Here is a 16677-nt window from a genome sequence, read left to right as displayed (position 1 = left end):
CACTTACCTCTGCAATACTAGTGCAGCACTGTACCAATTGAGCTAACAAGCCAACTGGGAACAGGTCACCAAACTAATTCACCATAAACCCGTAAGATGATAAATCAAACTCAATGAATATATGAAACTCATATATTTGAACCGCGGTTGTAGAAACGTATTTATGTACGATCCTCGCAGTAAAGAGCACTATTTAAGCAATAGTGAAATTCCTACCTGAAAAAATTGAGGCCTGTACATTGTACCTCCCTTTTTGTGATCTTCCCCATGTGTAAACATCTCCCGATGAACTAACAACAGCCGTGTGTTGTTGGCCATAGGACAAATGACAGGCTTGAACAGGAACTCCATTGTACTTTCCTATTATGAACAGAAACAGTGATAATGATATCATTACATGGTCTGAATGGAAGATCATCTAAAGTACCATAGAATGTACTTCACTATCAACCACAATTTGAGAGCTTTTATTAATACTTGAAATTACCCTCTTCCTTCCCAGATCATTTTCAGAAGCTTGGTCTCCTCCAGTAATGCACTTAAATGCTGCAACTCTGGACACAGACAACAGAGAAAAGTATCAATTACAATATCCTTTTAATTAGTTATTAAATCTTTTACAGGCATAATTATTCTTATTAACCCTAATTTCAAAGACATCTGCAACATCTTATTTGAAGAAACTGGGCTTGGTTAGATGGCTCCTAACTAATCCAGGATAATTTTTTTGAAAAAATGCCATCTCTCTCAAGGAACTGGAGATGCAAGCTGAAACATGGAAGTAAATTAACCATTTCTGCCGGCAGCTTTCTACTTTTGACATCCCCCAGCCCTCAATATATAAAATTATAAAAAATTTAATAAAAAAGATAAATAACATGGGACACACACCTTGCATCAGCATCCAACTTATCATCTCTGAGATAATTTAAAACCAAAAGACAACATAAAAACAGCTCAATCAGATCATGCAGGGAAGGTTGCTTATGATCCTCCTATATCACCGAAAGTGAACAATTAAAAAATAATAAATAATAAATAATAAATTAGCAATGGACATTCTACTGGGTGGCTCTTCTTGTCCACTGTTCCAATCGAATTGGAATTTGGAATGTTGGTTTTTGCGGAGGGAGGTAAACAGGAGGACCCAGAGGAAACCCCCAGAGCAAGGACGAGAACCAACAGCAAACTCAACCCATATGTGACGCCAAGTCCGGGAATCAAACCCAGGCCACAGTGGTGGGGGGCAAGTGCTCTCACCACTGCGCCATCCCTGCTCCCCTGGGAACAATTCAACATTTATTTTAAAAAGTTTGCAGGAAGTAAGATAAATGGATCTTTTGACTCTTCCTTATCTTGTTCCAGTTTAGTTTATAGTGTTCCTAACAACAGTTTATCGTGCCCCCCTGCCAACTCTCATTCACTTCCACTAAAACTTCCATTATAATCACTGAAAAAAAGTTTCATCCTTTGGAGATTTCAATGATTCTCTGTTGGATGTGTGTGGATAAGTTAATTACAATAAATGAAATAATATATTGTCGAAGAAAAAAAAAACATAACTCATGCAGACCTGTCTGAAACTGGCAGTACTTTCAAGAGAAATCACTGAGCCGATTGAGCTTCCAGATACAGTCCTGAAATTAAATGAAAGTGAAACATCCTTATGAATGTAAACCCTTATCAAATTACCACAATAACCACCATCACCATCACAATCTTAAACCATTCATACCTGTATTTCACAACTGCTAACATCTGATAGTAGTATGCATTACAACTGATTCATGGTATATATAGATATATAGTGTAAATCATAGTCTGTTCAGTAGTCATATTTATCATTAATCCTATCTGAAAGTTCCTTGAAAACACCTTCAAAGCTTTTTATTTATTGGCTTTAGTTGTTATTCCTTCTTGACACTGACAGTTAATACAGTTTAAATTTCTGATTAAGCTTGGTCGTTACAAATAATGACAAATTCTTACTTCTGCCTTGGAGGTCTCACTTAGGAGATCCTTAGGATCCATACACTGTATAAAAGCACCTGTTATCCGCATACAAGGTAAGTATGAATTAAAAATCACTACAAAATAAAAACGAACCCACTTAAACTGCCACCTTGTTTTCTTTATTTCTTATTTGCTGAGCTGGCATCTGCTACTTTAAGGATGAACCTTGTACATATTACATTGTCAGTGATGATGGTATCAAAAATAAGAGTCAAACGCTTTTACAATTATAAAATAAACAAATCTTTATCAAAAAATTCATGCATCTTACCAAAAAAATTTGACCTCTTTCAATTCTAAAAAGAGAATTCTGAACAGGTCAACTCAACAGAACACTGTGCAAAATCATCTCGTGAATGCCCCTTCATTGAACTATTCAATAAAGTGCTGCAATCATGTCTTTCTCGCCATTCGCACCTCTGCTGATAATATCAGTGAAACCTCTAGATGCCAACTTGCCCTGAGTTTCATAAGAAAGATGAAACTTTCCCTTCTGTGCAAGCATGTCCAGAGTTTCAGCCATGAGACCTCTTGCCTGTGAAGGAAATTCAACTGATTGAGATTCAATTCATGCAGCCTTTCCACTAAGATTATCTTGTATTCTGCAACATCACGCAATACAGCCAAAACCACTAGTAAACTGTAAATCATCAAAACTCAGGGTTACTGAGTTACTTTCCATGATCTCATTCAGAAGGCTTCACAAGTCTCAAGTGTCTCCATAGGCTTTGAAGTAAGTGAAATGTTCTCCAGAAGTAGCTGCACTTTTGCAGGCTTCTGGTGTTTGAAGCACAGTCTATTTTAATCCAACAAAGCAGTGGAACACCATAGTCTTGTTCAAAAATAAATGTTTACCTTTGCCTGCACCTAGTGTTTTTTATAGCTGGTCTTTAAAAAAAAAAACCTCCAGAGAATGCTACAAGTTAGTATCTGCCCAGTCAGATACTGCACATAAAAACCATTTGCAAGTGTGCAGTCCAGATTAGCTCACCAAAAAAAAAAAACCTCCAGAGAATGCTACAATTTAGTATCTGCCCAGTCAGATACTGCACATAAAAACCATTTGCAAGTGTGCAGTCCACATTAGCTCACCAAAAAAAAAAACCTCCAGAGAATGCTACAAGTTAGTATCTGCCCAGTCAGATACTGCACATAAAAACCATTTGCAAGTGTGCAGTCCAGATTAGCACACCAAAAAAAAAAAACCTCCAGAGAATGCTACAATTTAGTATCTGCCCAGTCAGATACTGCACATAAAAACCATTTGCAAGTGTGCAGTCCAGATTAGCTCACCAAAAAAAAAAAACCTCCAGAGAATGCTACAATTTAGTATCTGCCCAGTCAGATACTGCACATAAAAACCATTTGCAAGTGTGCAGTCCAGATTAGCTCACCAAAAAAAAAACCTCCAGAGAATGCTACAATTTAGTATCTGCCCAGTCAGATACTGCACATAAAAACCATTTGCATGTGTGCAGTCCAGATTAGCTCACCAAAAAAAAAAAACCTCCAGAGAATGCTACAATTTAGTATCTGCCCAGTCAGATACTGCACATAAAAACCATTTGCAAGTGTGCAGTCCAGATTAGCTCACCAATCCCCTTCCCCTTCCCACCTCACTAACCTTGGCTACATCAAACATGAAGTTCTTGAGACCACATGCTGACAGCTGATCTAAGGCCGTGAGCTCATCATAGTCTAATTTCATTCAGGAATTGGCTGATGGAGACATAAAGATGTCAAAAAATAAAGTACAGTGATCAATAAATGAACTTGTGCTGTTTAATTAACTTAGAACTTACAGACATTAATTATAATAAGGAAAGTATTAAAAAAAACCCAATTCATTTCATTACTGAGGCCCATACCTGAATGCTTCAGAGAGTGTATGTTGCTGAACTGTATTTCCACTATTATACAAAACCTGAAAATAAAATTAAAGTGATGTTACATTTTGAAGTCTGTTGTTTCAGTAAAAATAAATGAGGCTAACCAGAGGTAATTAACACTAATAACATAAGGTAAAACACCTTAATAAGGATTTTCTAAAAATGTATTGCTTGACAAGAACCTGTTGTATACAGCAGAAGAGCGCAAGATTGGATAGCCATTTTATTCTCCGCAATGTGATCACTGTGCTTACTGCAGAGTGCCTTGAAAAAGCAAAGAGAAGGTATGTTTACATTTTGTATTAATTCTGATATTTCATCAAACATTTTACATCTAACATTTTTATTAGTGTCATCTTGAATGGAAAAGAAAAGAAATCTCTTTTTGTAAAAAACACAAACTCACTTCTACCCTTCAAGTGTTACCTTATTATAGGAAGTTAATGCTGCATGGATTTAAAGCAATTTAAGCATTGAATTTCTTTCCAGTTCTCATAATAAACAAGTCATCCTTGATTATTTAAGCTAAAACCTTTTACCATGTACTAAATACTTAAGCGACCAAGGTTGTTAGGTCAAGATAGCTGGATAATTTTGCCTTTTTCTTTTCTGCATTTTTATGGATCTCTCCTCCTGTGCTACAAGCAATTAATAGGCTATCTTTCCTAGCTCTCAAAATAAACAAGTCATTTTTTATTCTTATTTTAGCTACCAAATCCTTTTACAACTGATGAAAAATTTTTTAATTAGCATGCTTGCTTTGTGAAGATAGCTAACTATATGCCTGTTTTTTGTTTTGTTTTTTTTTTTTTTGTCTTTTTATGCATCTAAGCTTTGTCTTGGTCAATAAAAACACACACCAAAAAAACTATCGATTAAGTTAAAGTAGCAATGAAGGAAAAACATCCTATAAAAAGCAAGTTGTTATGAAGACCAGCTGTCAGATGGATTAGATAGCTTCATACAAACCACAGTGACAATGATGAATAAAGCACCCAGAGCATTAGTTGTTACTATGTACAGTCTCATTTGTTATCAAGAGCAAGATAATTTTAAAAAAGCTGAAATATTTCTTTAGATCTTTCTTGTTATTTTTCTCTTCAGTTTCACCGACAAGTTCAATTCTTATTGATGTAGCACAGTTGAATTCAGGTGAGATCAGATGTTGTTATTTTCATGAATGATAAGGGTTGTAGTGAGAATATGTAAACATAGTTGTCATGTTACCCTATCTTTGTTGAGTTATTTTTGACAAATATTTTATAAAAGCAATAGAGGACTTTATCAACTTTACAAAACCTTATCTGAACACTTAGGGATTACAAGAATTCTTCATAATTATCTGCAAATCTGTAACTGTCTCTCTCAACTCCCCACTGAGTGTTCACTGTTCACGGTGATCATTCCAGACGTCAAAAGGTTAGCCTATTTCTAACGATTTTAAAATTCTGTCAGGTGTGTATCCAGCACTACCTCCAGTCACTGAGGTGGATTTTAGCCTGCTGCTTGATCAGGTCAGTGACTAACTGATAAAAACTATTGTGCTGTGTATTGAAAAAAATCATTTAAAGAGATCCTTGGAATCATTGGGGCTGCACCTCTTTAGCATTGAAAGCACAATGTCTCTCTACCTGTAGAAGATCAGCGGAGCTATTAGTTGTAGCTTTAGAGATTAAGAGACCTTGGATGTTGCAACACAAATTTACAAGTCAACATACAATCTGCATCTTTATGATTTTCTTCAATACTGCGAGGATCGTGCATCATACTGCATGTTGTTTATGTTTCTGTTTATCAAGTGTACCTTGATTTTGTTTCAGTGAGTCCCTTTTTCCCTCTCAGCTATAGAATTCTTTATTTTGTAACACAGGCTGAATGGGAGCTGACATTACACTATATTGTCGCTTTTTCATCGGTGATAAAGGATTCTGTCACTGGACTGACAATGTTTATTAAAATCAATTAAAGTCCAATTTCAATTTCTAATCTATTAGGTCTTGACAGTATGTATTAGGTTTTTTAGATTCTTAATCTTAGAGGCACCTATGTATTTTGAACAAGCTCTACGAGCTCCTTGACGCTATGTGGGTAAATAAAGTATTGATTCATTGATTGAGTCACAAAATGTCACTATTCAGTCAAATAAGGTCAGTACATTGTGTGTTTCAGTAAATGAGGTGTTCATACTGTACTTGTTAATTTTGAAATCTTTAGTCTAGAATAAAACGTTTAGTACATGCAATAAAAGGAGGTCTACAGTGTAATACCCACATTTATTTATATCACTATCTGTTGAAAATCTAAGCCATAGGAAGGCCATGATTGCAGTTTCTGTGGAACAACCGATGATTATTGGAGAAGCTGTTTTTTAAAGGTCTTTTTTTAATACGTCTTTTCAGAAACATGAATAGGTTGTTTGGTGGGTAGTAAGAAGATTGTACCTCTTTATTTCCTAGTTTAATCACCTTGCCAGGATTGATTCAAACAACATGTTTAGACATCCTCAACTTATAAAAATAGGTATCTCTTTTATACGCTGAGTACTTGAACCAACACGGGTTATTCCTTAAGACTGGTCGCCAAGATAACTGTTTTATTTTTGCTGCTTTGCTCTTCAATCTTTTTCAGATCTGCTGTTCCCTTTTGAATTTAAGCCACAAGTTCATTTCATATTACTGCCGAGTGCATGTTTTTGGAGTAAGTAATTTTGAGCTAAAAAGGGCTATTCCACATGAGACATGAAAATTTGACAGATTTTTAAATTCAAAATATGAGAGCCAAACTTACTTTTCATGAAAGCTTATACATAGTTCTATAAGAATCCAAATCTAGATTGGCAGTAGTGGCCACGTCCAGGGTGTGTGACGCAATTGTTTTTGAGGGTTTTTATTGACAGAATAAGCCATTTTACATACCAATATCTAAATGGCTCTATCTCAAAGAAATTGATTGCTATAAATCAGTTTTTGAGATCTTAACTACTCACTAGGATGGGCCTTTCAACGCCAAAAGAAAAAAATTCTCAATCATTTAATGCCTCAGACAAACAAAGACATAAGTGTTGCAGACGTGTATAGTGGCCGAGAACTGCCATTAAACATATTCAAATTTATAGGAATTATTTTTGTTATTTTTTTTTAAATTTCGATTTATTTCTTATTTTTCTTTTTAAAATAAAAGCAAGTGAAAGTAAATGAAATGTAAAATAGAAATAAAATGAAACCAAAGATAAATGAAATCAAATCAAAATTAAATACTACCTGGCCAAGCGCTGCCACTAGTTTCATTTTTTTTTTTTTTTTTATTGATTGTTGGAATAAGCTACCATCATCTGTCGTAGATCATGAATATGTAAATAGCTTAAAAAAAGCATTGAAAAAAGTCTATTTTAAATGATTTATAATACCTATAGAGCATAATTTTAAAATTCTTACGCAGGCATGTATTGTTAACCCTGCCATATCAATTACATTTCATTGACTCATTGACTAAGAATAGCGTCTACTGTGTTATACCTCATTTTTCAAAGCCTCCCGACATATGTAAATGATGTGGACGGGTATTCTGAAGTTGTTCCGATTCCTCGTTGGAAACAGCCATAGATCTTCAAAATTCATGCGACCTGAACAAAGCAACCGCGTCCGCGCTCTTGAAATTTGCTCGGTTTAAACGCAGGAACTAACTGGATCGATCGAAGTTTGACTCGTGCACAAACGATGTTATAATATGAGTCAGCAGTTGACTTACCCAGTATTCCTGCAACGTGAGATGAACTGCAACCAGAAGTGCGGTCCGAAGCGTTGGTCCTCAAAAGCGGCAAAGTGAACAGAGAGGCATTTGGCCTGCGCATGCGCGAGTGGCATTTGTTGAGTTTGCGACGCGTTTCTGCGAGGTTTCAACTGGACAATCGACACCTTTTTGTAATATTTTTTGAAGATGAATGAAGGAGTATGACAAGTTCACCAACATTTCTAACTATGTGGATATTCATGGTGTTTAATGGCTCTTCGGTTGAGGATATTTTAATGATGAAAGTGCGAACAAAACGCGAAAAAATCCCCAAAACTTGAAGTTTGAGATGGCTTACTTTGGTTTGCGAAACGAAACGAAACGAAACGAAAAGGAAAATCTATAGTTTGCGAAATGAAAAATCTGTAGTTTGCGAAATGAAAAGTCTGTAGTTTGCGAAATGTAAAATCTGTAGTTTGCGAAATGGAAAATCTGTAGTTTGCGAAATGAAATTTCCCTGTCAAAATTAAATTCTGGCGGAAGACTATCCTGGCGATCACCTTTGCATACATTTAATAGGTAGGAGACCCTTGCGTCACATTTTCTAACAGGTCAGGGGAGTCTAACTTTTGGTTGAGCCATCATGGGTCGAGGGTCTTATGTCGAAGTCGAGGGTATTTAGTCGAGCGTCCCTTTTTTGTTTTTCTTTTTCGCAGCCTAGGCGAGGAATTTCATTTCGCAAACTACAGATTTTCCATTTCGCATACTACAGATTTTTCATTTCGCAAACTACAGTTATTCCATTTCGTTTCGCAAACTACAGTAAGCCCTGCATATTTTTCAGTTACTTTTTAGTGAGGATAATTTTGCAAAGTACATCACAGCCTTGTACTATTTCAATAAATCAATGTAATTCAAAAAATGTTATACATTCAAGAAAAACAGTTACTATCAGTAGTGCATATACATTTGCGAATATGCATGTAACATTCTTTTGTCCATTTGCGGTTTGATACTAATTTATAAATTCACAGCCGTAGCGTATTACTAGCTGTAATTACAATAAAGCTGTAATTCCAAACATCAAACTATCTGCCTGGACTCTACAGAATCAACACTGAGAACCCTCAAACTTTTTAAGATATTGAACGTGCCTGGATAGCCCAAGTAGATTACCGTATTTGTTCGCCTATAAGCCGAGCGATTTTTCCAACAAATCAAACTGAGAACAGGTAAATTCTCGCCAAGGAAGGGGGTTCGGCTTGTAGCAGTGTATTTTCGCCAAAAAATATTTAAGGGTGCTTAACAAGATTCGAAATTCAATGTTTATTCGACTGTAAGCCGAGCGATTATCAACAAACACAAATTTCCGAGATCACGAAGGGTAGGTACATGTAAATCATTGTTGGTTCTGCTCGACGGAAGCTCGAATCGCATAGGAGTTTCATCCATATTGAACAGCCTGGAGAGCGAATGGCCATACCGCTGCCAAAGTGCGATCACGAACTGATGGAACTGGATGATCTTTTCTTCCAGATCTTGTGGGAGTCGCTGGGCCAGGGTTGTCCTAGTGCGAAGGCTGATGGAATGGCGCTTTTTCCATCTCTGGTAGCAACCCAGTGAGGCTTTGAAGTCTGGATCACTGCTCAACTCCTTTGCCTTTAGCCGTAGAATTAATCCGCTTACGGCAATTCCTGTATAAGATAACAGAGATCAATTGTTTGACTTGTTTTGACGACATGAAAAACTGGCCAATCAGAAGCGGTCATTCCCACGGTTTCTGTAAACATTGCAACACGATCTGACAGATATCAGTTGATCGAAGCTTTTCATTGTTTTAAAGAAGCGAAAGACCTACCTTGACTCCCCTGCTCTGAAAACCAGTCCAGTAGTGTTTGATCCAATTCAGGATACTTTGGCCAAAGGCAGCCCATCGTCTTTCGCTTTGCTGACATTTTAAGCTCACCATAAAACAGGTTCGCTTAATCTTTTCGCCAGCGACGCACCATCGATTCACTGATTCCGTAATCTCTAGCGATGTCGGAGTTGTTCTCGACGGCCTCTGCTTCAGCAACGACTTTTAGTTTGAACGCTAAGTTGTATGAAGAACGACGAACTTTCGGCATGATGATCGATTACGATAACTTTGAAAGAGAGCGATTGTTTGAGACAGGATTCTGAACTCAGGTGAATGTTTTGTTATGTCACGCATGGTTCTATTTATTTACACATTAAATTCAACTTATCTGTGATTTGTTGTTACTTTCAATTAAACGACCAATAACAACTGAGTAAATAACCTACTTTTTGGTTACATGTTTCCCGAGGGGGAAGCTCCTTTTGTTTTCGGTTTATGTTAATTCATCTCAGTTAACGACACGCGTGGAGTACTTTGCAATTATTAGGTCTCGGCTTATAGCCGAATGTTTTTTGTTTATTTTTTATTTCAATGCAAAGCTGCTGACATGAAGAAGTTTAGGGTCTCGGCTTATAGCCGAGATCGGCTTATAGGCGAATAAATACGGTAGATACCGATAAGTGACCCTTCTGTCTAAAATGACCTGCGGGTAGTCCCTTTCTACCCAAGTGGCCTAATGACCCAGTTTCTGTAGTTGAACAAACAAAATCGAGTCCCAGACGATAGTTTTCCAAAGATTTAAAAATCGGTGTTAAACAATCTCCTAACGCAGGGTATACAGGTTATCACTTCCAATCATTTTCCAATTATTTGAAAATGGAGTACTTAAAACAGGCCCTTTTTGCACATTTTATTCCACATTATCCAAGAAGTTACAAACTGGACCTGTCAACCCGTCGTGCTGCTTAACCGACTAGCGACAAAGGGTGAAAAATACTACCGACTAAGTGACTGAATATTAACCGACAAGTGGACCCTCCTCCCCCCCATTCAGACTCTCTGTTGAGATAAGCGCTGAAAACTAGCAAAGTCATAATTTTGTCATATCTGAAAATTCGGGGTTATTAAGCAATGTCAGTTATGTGGGGTGTATCGCTAGTGACCAGAAACGCGAGAGATAAACCCCGTTCTCTGTTGTTATTTCAAATCTATACAAACTGTAAGTAACAGAAGTCTCCACGTGAAAATTAAGCATTGCAAACTCATTACCCGGTGTGATAGGGCGAGGTGCCGCGAAATCGACCCCGTTTTATGTTGTTATTTTGTAAATATCTGAAAATTGGGGTCATTAACCAGTGTATTAGTGCAGGGTGTATGTGTAATCACTAGCAACTCCCGACATCGACCCCGTTTTCTGTTGTTATTTTCTAGATATCTGAAAATTGAGGTCATTAACCGGTGTTTTAGTGCGAGGTGTATGGGTAATCATCGGAAACTCCCGAATCGACCCTGTTTTCTGTTGTTATTTTCTACCGAAATATCTGAAAATTGGGCCTGGAGCATTAAAGCAGAATGTATAGGTTATCACACAGGAAACTCGCAAAATCGACCCCGTTTTTTGTCGCTATTTTCTAGATATCTGAAAATTGGGGTCACCAAACCAGTTTGTTAGTGCGGGGTGTATGGGTAATCACTGGCAACTCCCGAAATCGACCCCGTTTTTTGTTGTTAGTTTCTAGATATCTGAAGTTGGGGTACTTAACCGGTGTGTTAGTGTGGAGTGTATGGATAATGACTGGAAACTCCTGAAATCAACCCCGTTTTTTGTTGCTATTTTCTTGATATTTGAAAATGGAGGTCATTAACCGGTGTTTTAGTGCGAGGTGTATGAGTAATCACTGGAAACTCCCGAAATCGACCCTGTTTTATGTTGTTATTTTCAACTGAAATATCTGAAAATTCGGTCCGGAGCATTAAATCGGAGTGTATAGCTTATCACTCAGGAAACTCGCGAAATCGACCCCGTCTTTTGTTGCTATTTTCTATATATCTGAAAATTGGGTCACTAAGCCAGAGTGTTGGTGGGGGGTGTATGGGTAATCACTGGCAACTCCCAAAATCGACCCCATTTTTTGTTCCTAGTATCTAGATATCTGAAGTTGGGGTCCTTAACCGGTGTGTTAGTGCGGAGTGTATGGATAATGACTGGAAACTTCTGAACTCCACCCTGTTTTTCGTTATTTTCTAGATGTCTGAAAATTGGGGTCATTCACTGGTGTTTTGGTGGGGGGTATAGGTAATCACTGGAAACTTCGCGAGAACGACCCCGTTTTCAGCTATTTTCTAATTTTCGGAAAATTGGGGTCATTAACCGGCCTGTTAGTGTGGGGTGTACAGGTAATCACTGGAACCTCGCGAAATCAACCTCATTTTTCTGTTTATATTTTCTAAATATATGAAATTTGGGAGTAGCCGGTGGCCCACTCAACCCTGTTTTATTAGTCATTTTCTTGGCTCTTCACCCACCCTATATCTAAAGTTATGTCCTGTGTTTGCAACGACGACTCAGTATCAGACTGGCGTATTTATGACATAATACATTGCAGTTATTAACCATACACGTTGGATGATGGCTGTCGCCATACGATTTCTGAGCGTGGCATCCAAAATTTCACAGCTGAATTTTAAAAGGAGGTCCCATTCAGACCTGCCAAGTGTTCCATCTTTGAAAACAAGCGACAAGCTCAAAATCGGTGCAACGTAAAATACCTCATCAAAAAAGTCATGAACAACTGTATGATTGACAGTTATCACACAATCTTTACAATCTATCCAAAAAAGAGAAAAATATTTAATGCTACTATAAATAATCTCCCTAGCAAGTGTAGTTAGCTTCGTAACTGTAAAATCAGAGTTGATTGTTCAGCTCAAACTAAGGTCAAAGCTATTAGTGTCCATCAGTGATTTGCCTTTCTCTTTTCTCCGAATGCACGACTGCTCGCACATTGAATATAATTAATTCCATACAGTACAATTCAACTTTTTTTCAAAAAAAGCAGATATTAACTATCAGTAAAGAAATAATAAGAAGAAACCAAGGAAATTTTCCCTCAAAGGTGATTTGTATTAATTAACCGACAATATTTTATAGTTGTGAAATAATTTGCAACGAATCACCAAATTCAAAGCGACTTTACTATGGGTACATTTCATAAGAATAGAAACCATATAAGTTGGGTCCTGGTGAAGTACACTTAATATACTGAGATGAAACTTGTTCAGTGGAGAGCATTAAAGATAAATGTGTTGTTTTAATCCTATACGTGACACGTTCGCAGTAACAATTTAATTTAACTTTTTAATATACTCAATTTCAATTATACAGGTCTTAACATAATATACAAATTAAAGATAAATTAATGATTATTAAAAAAAATAAAAAATTTACAAGATCTAAATAATTAGGTCAGTTTATACAGAATTCAAAGATTCCTCATAAGAATAAACTGCCTCAATGAAGGGAAAAAAATTTTTACGTACAATATAGTAGCTCAAATAGCATAATTAACATGACAATAATTATTAATTAATTATAAAAATCTATCCTTATTTCCAGTAAATTTGTTTTGATAAAATTCATTAATACTGTTCTTAAATGATGAGAAAGATTCAATCATTCTAATGTGTAGTGGAAGAGAATTCCACAGGTCTACAATATGATTAAAAAAAGAAAACTTAAAAACATCAGTTCCAAAAAGGCCTTTCCCCAGTGTAACCTCACTATTTCTGATGTTATATTTAGACGTCTTAAAATTTACACATGACAAAACATTAAAATCAATGTAACCTTTAAGGCATTTAAAGGAAAAGCAAATAACAGCAAAGGAAAAAGCAATTCCTCGAAAATGAACTATAGAGTTAACATTCAAAAGTATGCTTAAAGGGTTACATGACTTTCATTAACAAAAATACTTTCTGGCTCCAGCATAATACTGTTGGTCTTGGCATTTCAATCAAGAGTGTATTCTCTTAGGCTAATTATTATCACTTAGGTTCTAGAATCAATATTGGGTCATTCTCTTCACTTAGATTATACTATTTAACATTTTATTGTAATGTAGCTAAATTGATCAATGATTTCATTTCCATTGATTGGTCTAATGCGGCATGATCTGAATGAACAGTCACATTTTGGTTATACCTCTATGGAATTAAATTGACCTAACTTTGATACAGCAATCTGGCCTGATTTCGAACCAGATGGAGGGTTTTTAAAGTTAATTTATCAGTGAAATGTTCAGCAAATTAATTTAATTAATTTTAATTAATCAAATTTGTGACTGCAAAAAATACCTTAAATTTACTTACGGTAAATTATTACCCTAAGACTTCCTTCAGAGCTCAACTAAGGCAGATGATGGAACTTTAGACAACTTTCACTCATGACAATTCTGCTCGCTACTTACAAATGTTTGCATATCTAAGTAAAAAATTAGTATTGAATTTTGGTTTTGAGTTGGCGTCAGTAGAAAAACAACAAATTATTCATAACATTCTAGCAAAAGCTATGTCTTCAAGGAAGTAATTACTGTAGCTGTTTTGGTCCTTAATTGAGCCCTTTTTACACAGTACACAATCCTTGTTGACTAAGTGTAACTAAAATAACAGAGCAAATGGCCCCTGGTAAACAAAATGGCTCCCCAGAATCCAAATTTGCACAACACTAAAAGTAAAGAGGGCCATGGGCAGTGCAGATAATGTTCTTTCCCAGTACTTGATCATTATTTAAAACATCACTGTAATTAATTGTTTCTTAACTAAACCAGAAAAATTCTATTTCTGAAATAACTCATACATGCATTAAACTAAAATTTACATTCCTTTAGTACATTCCATTTGTAACTCAAACCACTAGTTACATACAAAACGTAGTTGTTTAATGATAACTTCTGCAGTTTTTTAAATACTTACTGTATTTCTTGTTGAAAAGGTCTTGCACATGAGCAATAGTAAATTGCTGATGATTTGCACCTATAAAACAGAAAGTAAACAAAAGACTTAATATGTAAACAAGATATGAATGGCAGCTACATGTAAGTTTCACATGAGGATTCTATTAAATGGCCCATACACTTCTTTGTGGTTCAACTTACATACATGTACCTTAATTTTGAAAAAGTCACAACACCTACAACATTAATGTTTAAAAACTCTGGAGTACTTGAAAATAAATTATTCTTGGTATCAAAACCAGTCCCTATCAAATAGGATTTTGTACTGTAGTCCCATGAGATGCAACCCCTCACTGAAATTCCTTGTCTCAGGCTCTAAGGTAGATGGCAAGATTGTTATATAGGTGACTCAATCAAGACATTATCCTGTTTGCTAAGATCACAGCAGTGTCTGCATCTTGATCTTACTTATTAACATCATCTTTGATGCAGCTCTTGAAGACATGCTCCCTTCCTTGAAACAAAGTGCCAAATTGTGCCGTTCATTTTTCATAGTTCTTAGCTTCCATTAATGGGCACTTCATGAGGTCCACCAACACCCACAAAAAGGATGTTTTATGTTCCAGTTCTCCCATAACATGGCAAACCTTAATCAGTGAATGAAATATCTGCAGTGCTCTGTTTGTAAGAGTAACTCATATAGGGTAATTGCTTTATTAAAATCTTAATGAAGGCGAGGGCAATCAAACACTAGAAAATATACACAATGTACACCATAAAACAAGAGAGAGGCAAGACTGGGGAGGAAAAGGGTTGATTAAGAACCTGTCATCTATTATATGGCCACAATCCACAAATAGGATATTGGCTGCAGATGCCATCTTTGGTTTAAAATGCAAAACAGTACACTCGATTCCATATTCTTAACCTCGCTCAAAGTGAATAATTATGGTGTACTTGTCACATAAAATTTCACTGTTTGAAAGCAAATATTGTCTTCTTACCAAAATATTCTCGAAATTTTATGCTCATCCCTTGATTAGTTGCAAGAAATGCTGTTCCAGCCCTAGATGCAAGGTTGTACACTTCACCACTGATATCCAGATATAATGTGGATGTCTGACAACCCAAATCTTCAAGAACCAGGATTTATACATGCAATAAAATACCTAAGGCAATTAAAAAGGTTATATTATCTTCAGTCTTAATTATTAAGATATAGGTCTAACCCGAAAACACTTCTTTTAAATCCCCTAAGGAAATGCTCAATATGAATACCGTATTTCTTCACCTATAAGCCGAGCGATTTTTTCAGTTTTCGACCCAAAATTTTGGGAGATTTTTCACGGAGAACGGGGTTCGGCTTATAGCCGAGGGTTTTACATTTTAAAAATATACAGTTGCTGAATAACTTTACCCCCCCGGCTTGTAGTCAAGTTAGCAATGAAGCAGAAGTAATAAAACACAACAAAAATAACTTCTGAATATTGGTTATTCACTTTTATGAAATTGGTGGCTCCTAAAGGAGCCGTTTGACGGATACGTGCAAGGGCTTTCAACCCAATGGTTTACTCGCCATCCGTTTCGTTTTCGCTGTCTGTGTCGAACTCGTTCTCTTCTATGTATTCATCATCTACTTCTGGGGTTTCCTCAGAGTAGACCACGTCGTCCTCTGTTCCGTCCAAGGCATTGGAAATACCGCAGGTCTTGAAGGATTTGACAACCATCTCTTCGGGTATCTCTGCCCATGCTTCCTTGATCCACCTGAGGACAAGATTTCTGCTTGGCGCCTTCTTCTTCCCAGCTGGGGTAAACTCAAATGGCCCAGATGTCATCCACGCCAAGTACTTTCGGCGCACATTATCTTTAAATGGCTTGTTTAGGCACTTATCCAAGGGCTGTACAACCGGGGTTAGGCCACCAGGGATAACTGCGACGTCAATGTTTCGCTGCTTCAGGTCATCTTTCACGGAATCGGTCAAGTGAGCTCGGAATGAGTCCCACACCAAAAGGGAACGCTCGGCACGGGGCAAACTCTGTCGAATCCATTCTCGGATGCCCTGTTCATCCATCCACCCTTTCTTATGGAAGGAAACACGAAGAGGATGCGGCACAACCAGATCTCTCGGTGTACGGACGCCTTTGAAGATGACTTTCGGTGGCACCTTTGCTCCATCGGCAGCAACAGCAAGAACGACGGTGAAGCTCCGCTTTTCCGCTCCGCAAGATTTTACTG

The 16677-nt window shown here is 36.8% G+C and overlaps 1 long non-coding RNA gene across 2 annotated transcripts; it reads left to right on the top strand.

Moving 5' to 3' along the window:
• The first annotated feature begins 3860 nt into the window (after positions 1-3860).
• LOC148717143 (uncharacterized) lies at positions 3861-6752 on the top strand. 2 transcript variants are annotated; one of them, XR_015995038.1, is made up of 4 exons: positions 3861-4186; positions 5007-5054; positions 5358-5416; positions 5773-6752. It is a non-coding gene; the product is annotated as an uncharacterized LOC148717143 (long non-coding RNA). The 2 variants fall into 2 exon arrangements; XR_015995037.1 differs by lacking the exon at positions 3861-4186 and having other exon boundaries at positions 4460-5054.
• The last annotated feature ends 9925 nt before the right edge of the window (positions 6753-16677 follow it).

The sequence above is a fragment of the Stylophora pistillata genome, chromosome 14 (genome assembly GCF_964205215.1).
Source record: "Stylophora pistillata chromosome 14, jaStyPist1.2, whole genome shotgun sequence".
NCBI classification, from domain to species: domain Eukaryota; kingdom Metazoa; phylum Cnidaria; class Anthozoa; order Scleractinia; family Pocilloporidae; genus Stylophora; species Stylophora pistillata.
Note: the sequence above shows the minus strand (reverse complement) of the source record. Positions and strands in the feature narration are given on the sequence as shown.